This window comes from Prosopis cineraria, unplaced genomic scaffold (genome assembly GCF_029017545.1).
Source record: "Prosopis cineraria cultivar Desert tree isolate PC_DT_omini unplaced genomic scaffold, ASM2901754v1 PC1295, whole genome shotgun sequence".
Lineage (NCBI taxonomy): Eukaryota > Viridiplantae > Streptophyta > Magnoliopsida > Fabales > Fabaceae > Prosopis > Prosopis cineraria.
The window spans coordinates 26,457-33,641 of record NW_026556620.1 but is presented as its reverse complement, the minus strand read 5'-3'; the positions used below and the strand labels follow the sequence as shown (position 1 = coordinate 33,641).

General features: G+C 29.1%; 1 pseudogene; it reads left to right on the top strand.

Moving 5' to 3' along the window:
• Window positions 1–1,451: 1,451 nt before the first annotated feature.
• LOC129299780 (protein DUF642 L-GALACTONO-1,4-LACTONE-RESPONSIVE GENE 2-like) lies at window positions 1,452–2,816 on the top strand (annotated as a pseudogene).
• The last annotated feature ends 4,369 nt before the right edge of the window (window positions 2,817–7,185 follow it).

Below are 7,185 nucleotides of genomic sequence, written 5' to 3'. Positions count from 1 at the left end.
ATTTTATAGAATTAAGTTTAGTTAATTTCATAACTAGGGGTTCAACATTCAACAAGATAATTTTGTCACAAATATTTGTACGAAAGGATTTCTTTATGTCATGATTAATGGCAACAAGTACAAAAGAAAAGGAAGATATATATATATATATATATATATTATATATATAATATAACAAATTTGCCACTGTTTAGGAGGCAGAAGGAAGACACACTCAACCGAATTCCAGAGTTACACATGGGCTTTTTAAGAAGAATCTTGTGGATACATTTTTTTATGTTTCAATTATAGGATTTGATTGCTTCTCTTCATTCCATAATTCATTAAACTACACACATTGATTTGGATTTATTAACTCTTATTATTATACTAATTCAATCCTAATATAAGACAAAAATTAATCGAAGATATTTAAAGAATACTAATATCATTAAACTTGTAAAAAATATTTTAATTTTTTCAATTTATCTTTTATTATTAAACCCTAATTATTTCAATATGAGATTAAAAACCACTCACACTTGGACAATCTCTCCTAAGCTAATTCAATAATCAGAAGGCCAATAAGTATGAGTAATGAACGGACATTACATGTTAATTAAAAATTTTAAAACTTAAATTTATGAATCATTTCTTTTTTATTTAGATTATTATTAAATTCGTTTTTATCTAACTGTGAGATTCTCATATAAGTTAAGTTCATTCAGACATATACAACTTAACAAAGATAACATTGAGAAAAATATCTATATGCATCTTCATTGCATATTAAAGATTAAATATGACTTTAAAATTTTATTCTGTAATTAAGATAGCCAATAGATATCAAATTCCCTGTAAGTCAGGGGTGGTCCTGTCATTTTGATCCAACAAAGTTGGACCTATCCCAGCCTCCCAGAAAGATCCTATTGTATCACCATCACACCAAATCGAAGCAAGCACCAATATTTCGCATTGGTTCTTGATGATACTATATATTATATCTCTACATATATCTTTTTGGGATCTGTTTGGAATTATTATATTAACTTTCTCTTCCACCCAACGCCACATGTTCCGGGGAATGCACTTGCCAGTTTTCCATCTCACATAACAAATAAGGATCCTCCCAGTGGCATTCTCATAGTTTTGTCTCATGTCAGTGGCATTTTCATCAACTCGCTAAATATTAACCATTGTCCTCTCACCCAATCATCTCCACAACTCCCCCAGCTCTCTCTCCTCTCTCTCTCGCCAATTTGTGCTTCACAACTGCAGAAGCTTGAATTTGTATTGCTGCTAGTTCTTGCAACCTGCTGCACTACTTTTTCCATTCGCGATGGTAATAAAATAACCTCTATATCCATATTATGTATATTTGTGATCAGTGAAAATCTGGAGATACTATTTGATGAATACCCCAATGAAGACTACTCATTACTTTATATGTTACATTCTTAAAATTATTTCAGGTTACTTTCCCAATGGTAACTTTGAGTTGGCCCTGAACCATCGCAATGAAGGGCCACAGAAGTCATGGCTCGCAATGCCATACCCAAATGGACAATTTTGGTTTCGTTGAGTACATAAAAGCAGGCCAGAAACAAGGGTGACATGATGCTCCTGTGCCTGAAGGATCACTGCTGTGAGGCTTGGGAATGAAGCTTCCGTCAAGCAAAAGTTGAAGCTTGTGAAGGAATGTTCTACGCCATAACTTTCAGTGCAGGTCGTACATGTGCACAAGAGGAGAAGATCAATGTGTCTATTACACCCACAAGTGAGAAGAGTGATTGGGTGCGTTTCCAACCAGACAGTGTATAGCAGCAAGGGATGGGACTATTATGCTTGTGGTTTCAGAGCAGATTACCCAGAAGTTGAGATTGTGATCCATAATCCTGGTATGGAGGAAGAGTCCTGCTTGTGGACCCATTATTGACTCTGTTGCCATCAAGCCTTGAATCCTCCAAGAAGAACAAATGGTAAATTCTCTCACCCAAAAGCTCAACAAGCTTCATACTCGCATATTTGCGTTAAAACTTTTTGATCTCAAACATTGAAACAACCCGGTAACTTCTGAGTTATCTGATGTCTGTTGTTTTATGTAACTAAACTCTCCCATATAGACTTCCCAGCTCAAATTTGAGTTCACTGAATAACTCGTGTTGCACTGTTTCATTTCAGTAAACCTGCTGAAAAATGGAAACTTTGAGGAAGGTCCATATGTATTGCCAAAGGCAGATGTTGGGGTTCTGTTGCCACCCAATTGAGGATGCTCACAGCCCATTACCAGGATGGATCATAGAGTCTCTCAAGTCTGTGAAGTACATAGACTCTGATCATTCTTTGTGCCAAAGGGCAAAAGAGCCATGACTTGTTGCAGGGAGAGAGAGTGCCATTGCGCAACTGGTCAGAACAGAGATTGGCAAGACTTATGTGCTGTCATTTCCGTGGGTGATGCTAACAACGCTTGTGAAGGTTCCATGACAGTGGAGGCATTTGCAGCAAAGAAAACTGTGAAGGTTTCTTATGATTCTAAAGGCAAAGGAGGGTTCACAAGAGGGAAGCTTCGTTCAAGGCTGATCATCTCGCACTCGCATTGCGTTCTTTAGCACATTTTATAGTATGAAGACTGATGGCTCTCTCTGTGGACCTGTTCTTGATGATGTCACATTGTTGCGTGTTCGTTATCCTTGATTGGATTGATTGTGAATTATGATGAGCTTGTGCATTGTAATTGCAAATCTATCACATCACTAAATTAACTCGATTTAGGAAGCCATATGTATCTTCAAAAGTTGGTTGGTTATACAATTATCCATTTCTATACTTTAAATCAATACTATCTTTATTTTAAATTATAAAACATTTTTAAAAAATATTTAAAATATAAAATATTTTGATAAAAATAAAGTTTTATTAATAAAGTTTTTTTAATATTACACTTTTTATTTATATTCTCTATCCTTAATATTATTTAACAAATAGAGTATTAAATGAAATTTTTTTAAAAATTTATATCTTTATCTTAAAAAAGTAAGTTTGTAAAGTGCATTTAATAAATTTATTAGTATGTATGATTTTATTTAAAAATATCTTATAATTTGAAATGGTGAGAGTACTCTATAAACTTGTAAAAGAAGAATTTTAAAGAATAATTTTTGAGAGCTTATTGTAATACTTCATGAATAATATAACTCTTAATTCTTAAACTCTCTTTCAATTATCAATTTAATTTTTAAATTTTAACTCAGTATAACTCAATCCTTGTTGTTCATTAAGTTAAGTAATTAAAAACATTGATTTAACCAACAAAAGTTGTTTATAAAAAAAATTAAACAAACTAAAATTGAAGTGAATAGTAAAGTCATCACTTAAGTAAGTGATTGAGAATTTGGACCACAACCCTTGTGGATATGACAATTTAGTTGAAAAATGTCTGCATATTACTCTTAGTACCTTGAGGAAGATATTCTCTATGCTCACCAAAACTTACTCCTTATATTTATTGGAAAACCATTGAGTTATAAAATTAAAAAAATTATATAAATTGAGTTATTTCTAATAAATAATAGGAAAGAATGAGTTATTATGAATTAAATTTTAGTATCGAATTAATAATTGAGGCAAATTTCAATAACTAAAAGTTATATTTTTTTTTCAATATCTTTTAACAACTTCCTTAAGTGTCTACTAAATATTGTGTATCATTAAAATCTAACTAAAAAGTTCAATATAATGGGATAAAAATTAAATAAACGAAGATACTACACAATGCTTATTCAATTTGTCTTATTAAGAAGGAACAACAACAGTCAAGAAGCTTGTAAAGATATTAATGAAAATTGAAGGTCTTAAAATATTAAAATGCTAGAAAAGGATCATGATTTTTATTTGTAATTAAAATATTTCTAATTATTAAATAACAATAGAAAGTCACTCATGAATTTAAGGAGAGTAGATTGTGAATTTAAAAAAGATCACTTGTAAATAAATGGAAAATCAATTGTAAATAGATAGATAGTTTCATGTACATCTTCAGTTCATCACTAATAAATTTAAGGAGAATCACTTGTGAATTTTTGAAAAGTTGCTTATAGATTTATGAAAAGTTAGTTATGAATGAATATTCTCATATTTTAGAAACATGAGAAGGTCCTTAAATCAATGATTTATAATTGACATTATCCATATTCATTCACAATTGATGCTTCATATATTAACAAGTAATATTCCTTAAATTCACAACTGGCTCTCTGAGTCACAAGTGATGTATAAATTCATGAGACTATTTATTCATTTTTACAACTGAATTTTTATAAATTTATTATTGACCTTCCTAAAATTCAATAGTGACTATTATTAAATTCATAAGTGACAATATATAAATGGAAAAATATTATTCAAAAACCACTGAGGATATTTAAAATTAAATAAGAATCAAAAAATTATGAAATATTATTGCAAGATTAAGGGATTGATTTGAAAATAATTTTAGATGAGAAAAGATTACCTTGCTTTTCTTTTCTTTTTTTTTAAACAAAAAAATCTCTCCATCATTATCAGTCGTTGGATTGCCACTGACTAGAGCCCTATTGTCACCAGCGAACATCACTGAAGCTCCTTGTCCACCAAAAGGTTATAGAGCCGCCAAGCCATTGAGCCCCTTTATTATATATAGCAAAATTTAATATAAGTTGCCTTCTAAATTTTTTAGTTTTCAAACTATATATTTGTTTTAACAAGTATTCATTTATTAATTAACAAAGATCCATACATATTTAATAAAAAACTATTCACTAATTGACAAGATCAAAAATATAAAAAAGCTTGGTTTTGGAAAAGGACAAGTGTATATCATATTTCAATAAGTAGTTATTTGTTAATTAACAAGTACCTATTTACATTTAACAATAAGTCATTTGCTATTTAACAAGTTCAAAAATTTAAAAAAGTTTGGTGATGAGAAGGGATAAGTGTAGATTATGTCTCAACAAGTAATTATTTATTAATTAACAAGTACCCATGCACATTTAATAAAAAACCATTTGTTAATTGACAAGTTAAAAAATATGAAATATATTGTATTTTAGAAGGGACAACTGTAGGTCAATTAGCGAATAATTTCTTGTTAAATGCATATGAGTAATTGTTAATTAAAGAATGACTTCTTATTTTACCATGACCTACACTTGTTCTTTCCCGTAACTAATTTTTCATATTTTTAAACTTGTCAATTAGTGAATGGTTTATCTTATTAAATACACATGGATATTTGTTAATAACAAATGATTATTTATTAAAACATGATCTATACTTATTTTTTCCTATAACCAAACTCTTTCAAATGTTTAAACTTATCAATTAATGAATGACTTCTTGTTAAAAACACATGGACACTTATTAATTAATGAATGACTAATTACTTGCTGAAACATGTTTACACTTGTCCTTTTCAACAACTAAACTCTGTTAGATTTTTAAACTTATCAATGACTGAATGAATTATTAAATATTCATGGATATTTATTAATTAATGAATGGATACTTGTTTAAATAAATATATGGTTTGGAAACTGAAAAATTTAGAAGACATGACAAATTAAATTTTGCCACGTTTAACTAAAGGTGATTGGTGGCCTGGTGGTTTTTCAACCTTTGGGTGACTAAGGCGTTTTGGGATCAAAACCTTTCTTGTGGCGCTTCAATATAAAAAAACATGGGTATCCATGAATCACATTTCAACGGTTTTTTAATTTTAAAATAGTGCTTATGATCCTTCCATAACATTTTAATAATTTAAGACTTTTGATTGTCATTAATGTCTTTACAAGGTTTGTAATTGTCACTTTTCCTATTAAAAACCTTAATAAAAAGGGACAAACCCATAAGAATCAGGCCTTTTTGTTTACTGGCTCGATTTTAGAGGCACAATGGTTTTTTTAATATTTTTGGCTTTCTTCTCCATACTCATTTTACAAAATAAAAAAAAAATCAAATTAAAATTAATTAGGATCTTCCAATAAACCATACATGCTTTTGAACGCAATTTGTTTCTGTTTTTCAATTTCATTTTCTTTTCTTTTTTAATTTCATTTTCATGATCATAGATGCTTCCAACAAATCAAACAAGGCATTAACTAGCCAAACTGTTAGATATGAACGGGGAAAACAGCACAGCATCATTTCTTAGTTTCTCTGTGACATGATCACTTTATGTTCATGAATTGTATTTTAGTATTATGTTCATGCCTAATTTTTTTTTAATTAAAATTTACAAGTACAACTTCCGAAATTTTCTAGTGTCACTCTTACTTTCACAAGTCAATTTGTATAATTGTTCTTTTATATATGATCCTCCAGGGGGATCATCGGCTCAAGGATCCAACGCCTTTGTTCCATTCAACTACTAAGCTATGAGAAGGCCGCCCATGTTTGAGCCCATTCCATTGATATGTAGTCATTTGAAATTTTGATTAAAGATAATTTTTACTCATTAACTTATTCAGTTAGAAGTGTTTAGTACCTTAAGTTTATATATGGCGTAATTTTATCATTTAACATTTAAAAATAATACATTGAGTATTCTATTGTTAAAACTTTTAACTTTGATCATTAGTAGGTTGAAAAAAATTCTAAACAAGATCTCAAAAATTATAAAAAAAATAACTCATAAAGTTACACATAAATACATTATAAGAAAATTAATATAAATTAAGTCCTCTAAATTACATATAAATAATAAGATACAAATGTTATTTCTTGCCCACGTAAAAAATCAAAATATGATTTTGATCAATAATTATTTGAGACTTAATTTTTATTAATGTTCTTATTGAGTATTTATTTGCAATTTTATAAATCCTTTTATGTAATTTTTCAGTCAACTAACAGTTAAAATTAATTTTTTTAATTGCAGGATGTCTAGTGCATGATTTTTAAATGTTGAAGGATAAAATTGCAAGATATGTAAATTTAAAATATTAAAGACTTCTAAACAAATAACTGGGGGGGGGGGTGACCTTTAACCCTTGAAATTTCATTATCCTCAATGCTGAAAAATATGTTCATACTTTCGGCCAGCAAAAAATGTTCATACAACAATGTTAAACAATAATTTGTAAAACTTAATTGGTGATGAATAAAATGATCAATTTTGATTTATCCATAAAAAAAGTTGGTAAAAAGAAAAATAAATTCTCCTTGCAT